Source organism: Python bivittatus, unplaced genomic scaffold, assembly GCF_059951505.1.
Source record: "Python bivittatus isolate LINGU-HERP-01145 unplaced genomic scaffold, Pbiv_v1 ctg000610_np1212, whole genome shotgun sequence".
Lineage (NCBI taxonomy): Eukaryota > Metazoa > Chordata > Lepidosauria > Squamata > Pythonidae > Python > Python bivittatus.
The window spans coordinates 43,479,683-43,495,703 of NW_028277088.1; the positions used below are offsets into that span (position 1 = coordinate 43,479,683).

At 38.3% G+C, this 16,021-nt stretch overlaps 1 protein-coding gene across 1 annotated transcript in view; it reads left to right on the forward strand.

Moving 5' to 3' along the window:
- Positions 1-86: 86 nt before the first annotated feature.
- Positions 87-16,021, forward strand: part of TMEM108 (transmembrane protein 108) — a 182,042-nt gene continuing 166,107 nt past the window's right edge. The window contains exons 1-2 of the mRNA XM_088150907.1: positions 87-167; positions 11,728-11,843. The gene's annotated coding sequence lies outside the window, so the exon portion shown is untranslated. The remainder of the gene's footprint in view (positions 168-11,727; positions 11,844-16,021) is intronic.

The following is a 16,021-nucleotide window of genomic DNA, read 5'->3' on the forward strand; positions in this document are numbered from 1 at the left end:
GGATTGGCCGGCTCCAGTCACGTGGCTGATGCTAGGCAACATGTGCTATTGGCCTTCTGGGTTGCTGGCAGCTCGGAAGGAGTCGCGAGTTATCCTCCTGTATGGGCGAAGGAGTCCCGGTTTCTTCTCAGCTCTCTGGGAAAGCTCTGCGCGGCATTTCGACGGAGGTAAGCCACGTAGCCCTGCTAGGAAAATAGCCTTAAGGAGAATTCACACACGCAGACACACACACACACGCACAAGCGCGCGGCCAGGCTGGGGCAGCGGGCTGTCCCTGGAGCTTGCCGCCTGTGATTCCCCCCAGCGAAGGGTGGGCACGCGTGTAACGTGCCCAATTCAGTGAGGTCTGCAGCGGAAAGCGGATCATTTATTCGGCGGTGCCCTCCGCGCTGATGGAATTGATTGCATTTTACTGACTGGATGCAGGTTTTCTTTGTGAGTTACAGATTTGAAGATCAGATGCCCCTGGAGTGTGTTGGAAATATTACCAAGATACTCAGGCTATTGATCAGCCAGGAGGGAGAGAAGATTGACATCTGCTCCTCTCAAGAAAGCAGTCCTGTTCCTATACTATACTATACTATACTATACTATACTATACTATACTATACTATACTATACTATACTATACTATACTATACTATACTATACTATACTATACTATACTATACATGCACACACAGACACACATAGAAATATACATGCACGCCCACAAACTAACATGAATAAAGCAGGATGGTTAAAATAAAACCCATTAAGATGCATGTATCTTCTGAGCCAAAAAACAAGGGAAATGATGCTGAGCATATTGAAAGGCATGGAAATGAAACAGACCTTATTTTCTAAACCGAGAATTTGAAGAAGAATAGTGCTAGGCAACAGAATGGTCCAGAAACATAGCCAGTTTAAAAGGCCTTGATATAAATTTACTTCTCAGCCCTCCAAGGTATGGGAGTCTTTCTTAAATGTTTTGGAAGGTGCAGGAAGAGGCAAGAGAGAATTCAGTGAGCGTTGGATCAAGTATTAAAGGAAATAACTTTAACTTGTTATTGGTAATGTTATTGGTAACTCATGTGAAAATTTGAGAATAATGGCATAAAAGTAAAAAAAACAAATCTTTAAATTACTGTATTTAAAGGAAGAGAGAATGTATATGTGGTGGACATTTCTCTGAGAACAGATTATTGTGACAGATATATAGTTAAGCAAAGGGATTTTTCCATATGATCATAGAACATTAATGTGCATTTGAGTGTTTGTTCACACACTTTTATGGATCCAGATGTCATGATCAAAATGAAAGTAGAAAATGTTCAAGGGTCTTCATTTTGCACAGGCTTACCTAGGAGTAAGCCATCCTAGACACAGAAAGACTTAGTGATGTGTAGAGAATTGCATAGAAAACAAAGCCAATCTATGCTGCACAAAATCCTGAAGGCAATTTTATTTTTAAGATCAACTTTTTAGTTTTGTTTTAGGATGTAAATGGAATTTAGGAAGTAAATGGAAGTAAGCAAGAAATTTGTTACCCTACACCAAAAAGAGATATTTTTCAACTAATTTATGCCATTCCATCTTAACTCCATTTTGTATTGCAAATGAGAAAGTTAAGTCAAGCTATGTCTAGTCAGCACTAGCTAAAGAATCATATGCTCCTTTACCCAAAAAGTTTTCACTAGCAGAATGTGCTCTTTTTTATTCTGGTTACTCTGAACAAATTTCCAGTACAAGAAAGTATATCAGTTGCTCTCTAGTGTTTCTTATATGCTTAACATGCTATGGTAAGAAAAACATATACCCTAAGCAACATTCATTCTTCCCAGAAATGATCCCATGTGATCATTGTCATTTGTACAAGTGTTTGTATGACTGCTTTCAACGTTATCTTGAATGTGCAGGTACTAAGCTAATTATGGTAAACTTAGTCTGGTAGAATTGATTTTTCAAGGATTCCTTAGATGCCAAGTACTCTACTGGAATTTTTTAGGATTCAGCAACTCAGGAAATTTATAATCCTGTTAAGAAGCAGAGAGCTTACTTCACACTTGTAAATTAAAATTTTTGGTCTATATGCCAAATATGAAGAGTATGCACTTCAGATTGGGGGAAGAGAGGAAAAAATAAATAAATAAAAAGAGATGAGTGATGATGATCACCCTGTTGATTTGTGGCAACCAAATTCATACCAAATCTTAAAATACCTAAAGGTGTAACATGAAAGCATGTTTTTAATGCAAGAGCTAAATTAGCTAAATTAATACAGCTTTCCTCTACTGGTGCCCTGCAAATGTGTTTTACTACCTTGAATATCTTTGGAGGGCTCCAGTTGAGTGGGTTGTTCATATATATCAGTCCTAAACACACTAGTCAATATTCAATGTTAATTCAGTGCATTGATCTGAAATGCATTTAATAAGGTTAAGTCATTACTGAAAAGGTATGCCTATGATCAAATAAACATATTGAAGATCATGCTGCATTGGAATCAACAACCTAACTAAATTTGGTTGTGCTAAATGCTAATTAAAATACCGTATTACATTAGTTCCAACAAATGAGCTCCATGCTCATGTGACTTCATTATGGCTAGGTTTAGCTGAATTGAGGGCCACTTTTAGTTTTTCTGGATTTTACGCATTATACAGAAGGGTAAAATGTACTTAGACCTCCACAAAATGAGAATGAGTGTCTATATAAATTAAGAACACTTCCATGCAGGCAATGAAGCCTGCATATGCTACAGCATTTTCATACCTTCATGCAGTATTCTTGCTGCCCTTCATCCTCCATTGAGCCGATGAGTATTTCCTTTAGGTGGCCCATATGGGAACACAAAATTTGGCAGCCAGCTGTTGCCCTGCCCTTATTTTTTCCTCATTGCACTTTCATTTTGTGGCAAGAAAAAATAAAGACCACCTGACCACTCATGGTGTGAAAAGATGCAAAGCTGCCTTCAGAGCAGCCAGGAAAGATGGGAGAAAGAGGTCATGGCTTCAGGAGAGAGGGTGGAGCAGGGGATTCCTGTCAATGGGAAACTGAAGATTGGGAAATGTGGTAAGCAAGGAATTCCTTCAGTGGTTTGAGGTAGAATTGTAGATATTTCCAGCTGGAACATTATACAATAGCTTGGATTTGTACTTGTACAATAGCCTGGATTTGTACTACTTTGAGGTAGGATTGTGGATATTTCCAGCTATACATTTGTATAATAGCCTTCCTTGGATATTGAGTTGTGTCAGTAGGTGAGTCCAGTCTCTTTTCCTTGCAGATTACCTTTCTTTTCTAACTCTGAAGGAGATATTGGGATCAATGAATGATTATTATTGTCAGACACTGGGATCAATTGATGCTTATTATCATCACAATCTTATCCTTATTGAAATCTCTTGAGCACACAAGCTGGCCTCAGTCAAGATGTGTTGGATAAGGCAGAACATTATGGTTCTTATAAAAAAAATTAGGATGTTTATGGCTGTTTATATGTTGCTTTTTTGTGAGAACAATATTACTGCCAGTTAATGTCTCCTATTTTCCATACAACTAAAATTTGTTTGGTGATACCATTACTTTAGACTGTGATAGCTAGCTCTCCATAGTCAAAATCTCTTGGTGCTGTAGGGCCAGCATTTGTTCTGGCTTGTTTATTTGATCTGTAAAAATTTCTTCCCATATATTCCAGAATCCTGATATTTTTCATTTTTTATGTAGCTTGCTTTCCAAATCAATGGATAACGCAGGGTTCTATTCAGTTTACTTGAAGGAAGAGGGAAAATATAATGGAGGGTTTTTTAATTGGCCAACAACCATATGTATTTCAGGAGATAAATTAAAACATGTATTGTTTCTAATATGGGTATTCAAATATCTCCATACTCTTTTCCTTTAGCTCATGGTATTGCATAGGTGTGTGGGGTGGTGGGGGGGGCGGGTGGGCAGGTAACTGAAATCGCCAAAAACCATTCTGGATGCTGTTGTCAAAAGGGTGGCAATTTTTTGAGGTGGATAAGATTTGAAAACTGTCCTATAAGCCTTAAAATAGGTTCAAGATAATTAAAAATATATAAATACCACTCCACATAAAACAAGGAGGGTAACAGAAAATCCTAGCCCTGCCTGCATAGCTACATGCATAACATGGCCCAGCCCATGTAACATAATTGCCCCATCTATTGGAGCCCTTAACCCCAAAACGCAGTACAGGTAGTCCCCAGTTTAAGAACAAGTTCCGTTCCCAGGGTTTGTCTTTAAGTCGAATTTGTATGTAAGCTGGAACAGTATTATTGTATAATACTGTATAAGTAATATTGTGTAATGAACTCAAATCATTGTGTATTTAACTCGAATTTTGCTACAATAACCTCCATTTTTAACTATGAGTCGTCTGTAACCTGGGCATTCTTAACTTGGGGACTACCTGTATTTATGGCCCCACACATCTAAAAGTTTGTTCCAAAGAATCTAAAAAGTAATAGAATCTAGTACCTAGCCTGATTTATGATTCTTTTATTCCCCAGGGCTCTCCTGCCCTTGACAATTTCATGCTTTCCACAGAACTGTGCTTCCAATTTGAGAACATACTTCTCTTTTAAAATGCTTTCTGTCTCTTACACAACTTCAAAAACACAAGAGTCTTGCCAAAGGAGAAAAATACAGATAAAATGATGGCAATCCTATTTTTCATTTTTATGCTTCATTTTCTTTTCAGTAGCCTGTTAGTTCCTTAATACAAGTTAAGTACATATACGTAGCATCCTTCCCAAACCCAATGTCCTGTAGGTGATTTAAATACCAGAATTCAGAATTCTAACTTTGGGAAATCTGGGACTTGAAATCCAAAACATATGAAAAGCACTCGTTTGAAAAAAGTGCAAGAGAGGGATTGCAGCTACAACAACTAAAATAAATTTTGCTGATGCCTTTGTGGAGGCATCAGCAAATACCTAACACAAGAACTGGAAGCTTCATTTGGCAAGAAATGAAAGAAAATGACAAAGGGAAAGAGAGGGAGGGAGGGGAACTATATTGATAGAAAAGAAAAAGAAAAAGAAGCCAAGAAAATGTGGTAAAGTAAGAGGAGCAACTTTACACAAGCTTAAAATGGATGTCTTCTATGAGCAACTTAGTGTCTTTCCAGCAATGAAAATCTTGTCACAGAGGTCATTCTAGATGGATGCAATCACACAACTTATGTGTGATTGCAAGAGCAAGGCTGATGTAATAAACAATGCTCAGCTTAGAGGAATTAATGAGCAGTAATGAAATGTGCCCACACTACTGTTACTTTTATACAATAGCGCTATGTTGTGATGCTCAGATTGAGGAGGGTACTTCAGAAGTTGTTCCCTGTAGCAGCTCCTGTCCTGTGATCTGATCAAACTCATGTGCTTATTAGGGCATTCTCTGTCAGAAAAATGTAGCAGCAACTGAGTCCCACTGCTCTTACCATTCAACATCCAGCAAAACAACATCTAGCAACCCATCTGCAACTCTGAATACACTGTGTCAATTTGAAGTGTTATCTATGAATGAGTTTCCTCCATTTTCCCAAGGCATCATAGTGTTTTGACAAGGCACAAGCAGTCACATTGTAAAGAATACTTGTCAAAATATTATCCCATTGTGTATGCTGCAGGCAAAATAGTTTGTGCTGAAATAAGATTTTATTAATTTAAATAACTTATTAATTAAATGTATATGCTGCCTGACTCCCAATGACTCTGGGTGGTTTACAAATGATGTAAAACATAAAAAAACATGAGAATAAAATCAAGAAATAAAAAAAGGTAGAGATGGCAGACTAACAAACCAGATGGAAACAAAAGAAAGTTAAAAGGAGGCTTCAGTCATCCCCACCAAAGGCCTGGATAAAGAGCCAGGTCTCCACGACCCTTCAAAACATCAGCAGGGTGGTAACCATTCAGATTGTGGGGGAACCTCATTCCATAGGGCATAGGAGGCTATGTAACAGAGAAGGCACACTCCCAATACATGGCATTGCTTAATTGAAGGAATCTGGAGCGTGGCAATCCTCCCAGATCAAATTGGCTGGACAGATACTATAGGAGAAAGGCAGTCCCTCAAGTAGTCAGGCCCTATGCCATGTAGGGCTTTATAGATGACAACAGCGCCTTGAATTGAACTGAATTGAATTGAAGCAGACTGGCAACCAGTGCAGCTTGCAAAGTAGAAGTGTTCCATGGGCATACCGAGGCATGCCCATCACTACTTGCACCACTGCATTCTGGACTAATTGAAACTTCCAGGTGGTCTTCAAGGGCAGCCCCATGTAGAGTGCATTGTGGTAGTCAAGCTGTGAGGTAACTAGTGCGTGAGTGAGTGTCTGAACGGCCTCCCAATCTAGGAAAGAGTGCAACTGGTGCACCAGATGGAGCTGCACAAAGGCCTTCCTGGTCACAGCTGCCACCTGCTCATTGAGCAGGAGCTGTGAGTCCAGGAAGACCCTCAAGTTGCGCACCACCTTTGAATGGGGAAGTGCCATCCCATCCACGGTCAGACATGAAATATTCCCAGATTCAGGCAGCCCAAACACCCACAGTTACTTAGTATTGGTGGGATTGAGTCAGAGGTTGTGTTTTTTTTTCTTCCCATCCCCCACGCAGAGCAGAGAGATTGCATAAACAAGCAAGGGGGGAATCAAAGAGAAAAGAAAAGAAAAGAAATTATCTCCGCAGGCAAACTCTCCTGTGCCTGACTCATTCTTTTTTTCCTCCTCCCTCCCTCACCGAGTGGAGAGATTGAAGAAGAACGGATTACAAGAGAGTAAGCAGGCACACAATGGGGAATACACTGGCTGTTTGCTGAGTGCACTTGGGGCTGCCAGGCCATTGCATTCCTTTTGATGTGTATTCCCCATTGTGTGCCTGCTTACTCTCTTGTAATCAATCCTTTCTTCTCCAATCTCTCTGCTCTGCAAGGGGAGAAAAAAAGGCACAGGCAACGCATATTGACCATAATGGCGATCACATAATTGAGGAACACTGTGAAGGTCATAAATGCAGGCATTGGTTGTAAAGTTATTTTTCAGCACCATTGTAACTTTGAAGGATCACTGAGCAAGGCAGTTGGTAAACAAGATCTACCTGTATTAACCTCCTGACTCACCTCCATTCTAGCCCAATGCTTGGGGGAAAAGTCAGGTCTTCCTTGATGTGCAAATTCCATGAGACCATAGAAAGAACAGTTTTTTTCCTATAAAACCTATAGCATAATCAGAACTGTAGAATTTTTTTTTCATGATTATATAGATTTACAATGGCATGTAGTGGGACTTTTTAAAATTTGAACTTTTTAAGAGTAAATTATAGTTTTAAACTTATCTTAGATTATTAGCCTTGCTGTTTTTATTTGCCCATCAGCCATGTTCTTGTTTTTTTCTGAAACCACATATTAGTTTTAAAGTCAAGAAAGCTGATGTTGTCATGGCTTACCAGTTGAAGAAAAAGTTAACTTTTGTTAGTCCAAGTTATGTGCACTTCAGTGACACATGAGATTTATGAATTGTGAATGCTTTGTATACAAACAGAGGCATTCAAAGGTTTCTGGTCTGCATGATGACATCTTGTATTTTATGAGACCAGATTCAAAGAACTTTATATTTTATTATCTTTTGACTGATCACAACATTTGAAGTGAATATGTATCTCATCAAAGTAATTAATCTTACTGAGCAAGTAAGAAAACATATGGCTCCAGATGGTGTTATACAAACTTCTCAGCTTGTTTAACGCCTTTGAAACCATTCCTTCCTTCCTCCCATAATGCATGTTTCCCCATTGATATAATTGTATGTGTTCCATTCTTCTAATAAAGAAAGTGAAAATTAAGGAATGTCTCAAATGTTCGAGTTTGTTTTTTTTATATATTAGAGAATTGCCACAGTTTTATACACACTTTGTCAGATTTTATATGTACTTGATTTGATATTGGATACTCCAGTAAAGGCTAAACATCCAGTACCTTTATATATTTATACAATATACAACAATTAGGTATATTCCTGAAGACTTCAGGTATGACTCAGAGAGGGAGAGGCTTAGTTACATCATGTTTGGATTAATACAATATGTTTTATGTAAGTTTGCCTTTAAAGAGTGCTAAATTAAAATTGTTTAGAATGCTATATCCAGTCTTCTAGCAAGAGTTGAGAAAATGCAACATGTGGCTTCATTTTGGCCTGCTAACTTTTGGAACTCTTTTTAGAAAATTCAGAATGGTGGTCACTATGAAAACAAAACGAAACAAACCTATTTCATTTACAGCTCATGGATCCAAGCTATAGATGATCCAGCTCTGGATCATTTTTATTGTGGCAAGAATATCCTGCTGTCAGCTATGGGGTACTATTCTATGCTTAAAATCACCAGAAAGAAAAGAAATATGGTTGGTTAATAACCTGTTTCTCTGATCTTTCTAAAGGAAGTGTTAGCATTAGAAAGAGGCTCTTTCCATAGCTATTTGTCTTTTCTAAAACCTTGTCTGAGGATGCTGTTTATTTTGGAAAGGAAAATGTATTAGAACTTGTAAAGCAGAGCAACATTTCCATCCCATAATTATAAATGAGTGAAAGTTAGAGGCTGACAGAACAATGACTTATTATTATATTATCATGATAATAATAATATAATAAACATATAATTATATTATTATCATCACGATGAGATCTGAAGTAGTGATGTCAGGCTTATGGCTGGGTTGGCCAGTAACCACCAATTTCCAGATGTTTCCAGATATTTTACCCTTAGTTCAGCTTTTAGCAGAAACCTCCCAAATCAGTTACAGTAAATTATAATCTTTTTTGCAGACAAGAAGGAAGCTTCACTCACAACATTGATTGCCCACTCTGGTGCAAAAATGAAGGGAGCAGAAGTCCTAAGTATTATCAGCATACTAATGGCAAACCTATTCCATATCTCAGAATAACCTGACCCAGTAGCTTCATGTAGATATTAAACAGGCAAGGGGCAAGGTAGAACCGGTGGAACAACACAAATCAGAGACCTAGGTATAATTAGTGATAATTAGCATTAATTTCAGGGTGTATCCTAATAGGACTGGAACTATTGCAAAACAATCACACTACATGGTCCAAAAATATATCATGGTCAATGGTATTGAGAGCTGCTGAGTGTTGGCCATTTGAGGCAGGCCAAATCAGGAAACAAACACCACAAGAAATACTGGAACTCTACTTTATTGATGTAGGCTATAATAACTGAACCTTGAATGCCTGACAGTGTTTCCCCTTCCCGCTCTCTTATGTCAAAGAGAGTCAAGGTGTGCATTTTTAGTTTCTTTCTCATGGTTTCCTATTTTCCCAGTCTAAGCTCATGCTGTAGTAATGGTTGCAACATATTTTCTTCAAGGCCATCTCCATACTCCCCTATACTAAGAGACCCAGGAATACTAGTAGAGTTGCACTCCTCCCATATAGTTTCTGGCATAGATAATTTATCAGAATACTCATCACCATACCCTAGATGAAGTTGGTTCAGATAATCAATATCATCAAAATGCACCTGGAACAACAAGGTCACCATATTCTTTATTTTATTCAAGAATGGAAGATCTGAGACTGGCCTATAATTACAAAGAACTTCCAGGTTCAGGAAGCTTTTTCAGTAAAGATCAAATTATACCTTTCTTTAAGGAGGTGGGCACACATCACACTCTTCACTCAAGGAGGCATTAGTCACCTCCTATAACCATGAGGCCAGTCCTGACCTGACCAATTTAATTAGATTGGAGGATAAAGGGTAAGGAAAGCATGTGGTGGCCCTCGTCTGTTCACATACTCTGTCCGTGTTGTTAAGATATACAACCTGAAATGAATCAATGTAAATTGTGCAAGCAATTGCCAAAGTTATCTACCTCTGACCTGCCCAACAATGGAGTACAAGTCAGGACAGATCCAACTGTTTTGATGGATGTGATACTGCACAATATGGAAGAACTTGCTTGTTCTCTGCAGATGAGATAGAGGCACAGATGTAAATCCTCTTTGCTGAGTCTATTGCCATCGAGCCTTAAAAAGTGCTTCACTCCGTCTTGAGTTTGTCCTGAGAATTCCTTCACTTACCCTCTAGCCCTTTGCCACTTTGCTACATTGCTCTTATTTCTTTGGAAAATCAAGGTTCTGTTTGAGCTCTATGGAGGGAGGACAGCATTTAGTCCAGGACATTAACACTATTATTTCTATTTCCATATGCCACATGGCCACATTTCCATATGCCAGGGCTTCAACAGTATCATTAGCAGGCAAGACAGGAAATTCCTTAAGCACATTCTGGAAATAGTCTGGATTGATCAGGTGCCTGGGTTGAACCCCCTGCCCCTTCATCACTACAGTGGTTTATAGTTGTTAGCCCTTCAAGGTAGTCCTAGGGAGGGTCCCTTCTGAAATGTTTTCTGTGCTTTTCCCCTACCTGCGGACTGAACTGCCTCTTATCAGATCATTGCCTAGGCTGCAGGTGTTCCTCCTGTCTCCCAAGGTCATTCCCACATATCACAATAGTGTAAACTGATCAGAAAGTCATATGACAATGGAGTGTAAGTGTCCTCCTGCTTTCAGATCCTCAGTTCCATTCAGAGTACCAAATCCAGGGTATGGCCATCAAATACTAGTTGGGACAGGTCCAGAATCATCATGATGGACATGACATCTTGCTTCTAAGAGGGCAACCTCAGTATTGACATTGAAGTCCCATAGTACAAGAAGTCTAGGGTAATATCTTCCGGGTCAAAGATCACCCTAACTAGCTTGGGAAAAGAGAGTGCTTTGCAATGGGATGCACAACAGTATTAACTAACAGTATTCTTACAGTGTTTCAGCCACCCAACACAGAAGCAGACCTTCAAAATTGTCAGATTGTCAGATGAAGGTTCTGGTGAGTGAGAGGCAATTCCTTTAGACTACAGTGATGCTATCTCACTGCCTTCAGCCCAAGCCTGCTGTATCACAGAGTAAGCCAGCAGATAGACCTGGTAGAGATTAGCTTCCCTTCCAGATCTTCATAGTACATCCCATGTCTGCAGTTTCAATTAGGCTTAAGTCCTGGATGTATTTCCAGCAACTACCTAGCATTAAAAAGCAGGATCTTTAGGTTGGAGGACCCACCTTCACTGTCACCTAAAACAAAGGTTTGGGTTTAAAAGGTAAACTAAAATGTTGGAATAGTTATCACTCTCTCACTATTCAGATAGATTTCTTGGTTGTCTTTTTAATGCCAGGTAGTAATCTTCTGTAATCCTCAGCAAATTAATTAGAGGCTGGCTACTCTGTCTGCCTTCTATGCTCTGTTGTGGACTTTTTCCCAATTTGTGGGGGTGGGGAGTCATATATTACCTAAATTACTACTGTATTCTAGCAATGGTACAAACATCACTAGTTGAGAAACGCTGTGCTAGATCATAACACTTTATTTTCTTAGGAATAAACTACGCACAAGACATCCATGATTAGGTCTTCCAACATTTCACCCATGCAGAGTTCATTTAACCACACCATGGCTTTTATTCATTCTATTTAAGAAGAAAAAAAACAAAAGCTTAGGAATCTAGGAATGCTGGAGAATACTATTTTGTGAATCTTGTCTCTAAATGTATTATTTCAGCCATCTTGAGGCATCAAGTTGGAGAAAACAGCATTTAAATAGAATTCTTGGAGGAATGTACTGTAATGTGGATAAACGCATTTCTTTAACTTTTCAGCTTGTATCAACTGGTAACAAATTCAAAGTAAAGAATAATAGAATGACAACCTATGAGATGAAGTTGGTAAGAAGAATGAAAATATGACCAAGATTTTCTACACATCTTACTTCAAGGTATGTTTACAGTTGCCATTTTCTATTGTACATTTTGCTTGTGAAATAGGTGGATGTAATGGAAGCTTTATAACTGATAGCAAAGTGATTGATTATTGTATTGTAGCCAATATTTGTAAAGCAATTGTTTCTAGCAGTTCTTTTACCTGTGTTTTAGTATAGAGCTGTGTTGCTCAACCTTGGCAGCTTTAAGCCGTGTGGACTTTAACTTCCACAATACTGACTGGGGAATTGTGGAAGTTGAAGTCCACGCAGTTTAAAGATGCCAAGACTGAGAGTCTATGGAAGCCACTTCAGTTAAATCTGGCTCTGGGTTGTGTGAATTAGCTTTCTAACTGTCAACCTAGAGGCAAAAAAAAAAAGGGGGGTGGGGGAGAAAATGGTGTCTTGTGTGACACATCTTATTGCTAAACCCCTTATAAGAAAAATTAACGTTTTGGATTACATAATTTTCTTGCTTCTTGGTGTAGTTTGTTGGGAAAAAAATCTCTCCTCAGAATTAACCAGCTAGTGAAGTTGCTGAATCTTCTATATCCTAGTTGGAAATATGAACTTTTGATATTAAATACAATATGAGTATTACATCCCTCTCTTTTTTTCCTACTAAGATTTTATGCTGACCATAGATGTATTGCATTCTTCCCTCTTCCTAATCATGAAGCTTAAAAGCCCCTTTTCCTCACCAAACTCAGACTTCCATCCCTCATATTTAAGTAGTAACCTACTTTGCTGTTCCTTTCATCGTAATGCAGTAGCAACAGAGGTTTTTTTCCCTCTCAAATGTCCACAGAATTTGCAGAATGGAAGGGGAGATATCCTTTAAGTGGGAGTTTATGGCTTATTTGTATGTGACAGGAATGGGAGAAGATAGCAGATGGAAATGAAAAATAAGGACTTATGGATATGTTAAATTGGTGAACTCAGATCTGTAATGCTCATATGGACATTATTGCAGTACATAGTGATACATTTTTCATCTTCATGAAACTGGTATCATTAACTGAGAATATTGTCCTCAGTTGTTTTAATTAAAATAAAATAAGACAGAGAGCATAGTACTCTCCGTACATGGGCTCATGATACTCCCTGGTCTCACATTTTTAACAACTGACAAATATAAAGCAGTAATTGTTGGTGAAGAACTTGCAGGGTGAATTGCAAATACCTGCCATTTGATCTGCCTATTTAATAACAGTAACATGAAACTTAAATGGATATGGGAAATGCAGTGGAATAAGAATGGCTTAAAATATTGCAATTTATGAAGCTTAAATCTGTTAAGAGTACAATACAAGTGTTTGCTTGGATCAAGGATGCATATTTTAATTTTAATAAATAAAAATTAAATAACTATCTTTTTAGGCTTGAGGGCCTCACCATTGGAAAGGAAAGGTTAAAGCTATTTTCTAGCAATCACAGTGCAGCTAAGATAATTGTTTCACCAATATTACTGCATGACTAGTTTTAAGGCTGTGAAATGCTTTGGAAATGCTTCATAAAAGGTGCAATGTAACACTTGAAAGCTCTTTCTGCAGCTGGTTAAAGTAGCTGTGCCTTTTTCCGGAATCATGTGGCTGTTGCAGGTGAGGTGTTTCAGGATAGACAATTCATTTCAAAGATGAGGTTAATGGAAACTTAGACTATTTTGTTATGTTTGTGTTTATTTTGATTTAAACATATACTGAGTATATTTGAAGTGATCAGATTACCGTATTTTTCCGACAATAAGACGCCCCCAAGTACAAGACGACCCAACTTTTCCAACCCAAAATTAAGAAATCAATATTTTAAAGATAGTGCAGAACACATTTTTATTTAGTAATTAGGTAACATTTACCTGATACACTCGGTGGGAGGAGGTCCAAACCGTCTCTCTGCAGCTCTATTTCCATGCTCTTTTGCATAACTGATTACATTCAGTCACGAGTGAAACTGCCGATAGCTTGTCTCTGCAAACAAACTTCCTCTAATTGGTTTGTTCAGCATCAGCTAACGTCAGTTACATAAGGCTCGTGATTGGAGGAAGTCTGTTTGCAGAGACAGTATGGGCAGTTTCACTCGTGATTGGAGGCTCGTGATTGGAGGAAGCCTGTTTGCAGAGTCAAGCTATTTCACTCATGATTGGAGGCTAGAAATAGGAGGAAGCCTGTTTGCAGAGACAAAGTATGGGCAGTTTTGCAACCACGCGGTTCTCTCCTCAGCTTACTTCCTTGAATAAGACGCCCTTCAATTTTTAGCGTAAGGATTTTAGAAAAAAGTATCGTCTTATAGTCGGAAAAATACGGTAATGCTTTGATCAAACACAGTTTAGTGATTTGTACATGTGCCTTCCAGTCAGTGTTGACTCCTGGCAACCTTTGCCCCTTCAATCTCTGCTTCCCCTTTACTTCTTTCTGCCCCCCACCTCTCTGTTTTCTTTCCCATTTAAAAAAAATGATTCCATTCTGTTTGCAAACAGATCGTGTTTAAAAACATATAAATGTCCTCATGTTGATTTGATTCCTGGTGACTGTGAGGACATCTCTGTGCAGTTTTCTTGGCAACAGTATGGAAGTGGTTGGTTGTTGCCTTTCGTCCTGCCATTTGTCCTGCTGTTTCATAGATCTTTCCTGATTAAAAAAATAAAGGGATACCCAAGTATTTCCTGGGAATTGTTAGTTATTGTAGAAGTAGACCCATGTTAGTTTGTGGTAGCCAAAAATCAGGAGTTTGGTAGCACCTTTTCAGTCTAATATTTTTTTTTAAGATACAAGGTTTTTAATAACTTGATTGGCTATTTTCATATCTCATGAAAGCTTATGTCTTTTAGTAAAATGTGTTATTCTGAAAAGGTGCTACCAGACCCCTGATTTCTGGGAACTGTCAGTAATAATAAACCGATGTTTATAAAACAGGTATTATTACTCATTAGGCTCCTAAAATCAATGTGATACAGTACTTTGGTCATAATTATATGACATCTGTTGTCATATGTCTTCCACCACAAAGGTGAATAAAATAGGCCTAGTAAAGCATTATTGGAAACATTATCTCTATAAGCTTTCTTCCTTACACAGCACCATGAGCTTGTCTGTCTTAATTAGACTTTTCACTCCTCCATCCAGGCTGAGTTAAGTTTGGCTTTTTTGCACAACACATTTCCAAGAAATGCCTGAAGTGAAATAGCAAGAACACATGCACACTTCTCTCCCTCTATATGAGAATATATTACGAAAAATCATTAATTCTTCACAAAGACAAATCATTGTGGGCTTAGTTTCAGAAGTATAAACATTCCTGAGGCAGATATTATTGTGCAGATGTTCCAGCAAATCCAGTTAGTGCCAACAGAATGATTTGTGTATAATGCTTCTGTAACTACAGTATTACTAAGATCAGGCATCCTGGCCTGAGAAATTATTTATGTTCAGATGCAGATCAAAAGGAAGAAACTGAAAATAGAGATCAGAGTCACTGGTCTGAGATGGGCAGCTATATAAACTGAATAAATAAATCGAATAAATAAATAAATAAATAAATAAATAAAATCACTGGGTTTTCTGATATGAAAAATCTGTGGGTCATCTTGTTTCAGATTTGCTCTGTCTGAGTTGGGATCTGGTAGATAAAGCACAATTTTTTCCCATGAAGACTGACATAATACAACTTGGTTTAGTTTGGGGGTTTTTTTCCTCTTAGTGTATCCATGGCAGAATTTGCAGAAAGGAAATTTGGCTAGCATTTGCCTTGCATTTAAAAAATCTGGCTTACATTTACAAATGTACAAATGCCTGGCTGTTTTTTTCCCCCCTCTTAAAAGCAGGGCATGATTAAAACAATTTCTGGAATTATCATGTGATCTTGGACATTTTAAAAAGTCAGTCTAACTACATTATTTCCCTAAAAGGACCAATGCATCTTTTTCCCAGTTTTTTTTTTAAAGTGTGTTTTTCAGTTAAACATCAATGGGGAGGGAGGCTGCTAGAACAGAAATTTGCCTTGTAACACTGGCAGTAAAATGGATCAGACTCGTCAGTCTCCATACCTCTATATCCCATATGAAAGTCTGGTACGACACCTACACTGATGGATGTTTTGGGAAGACCATCTATGATCCTGTGGATGTTACTGGGCTAAAATCAGTATGGCAAATAGGCAGGGATAATAGGAGACTTTCATCCGGAAGGCCACAGGTTCCT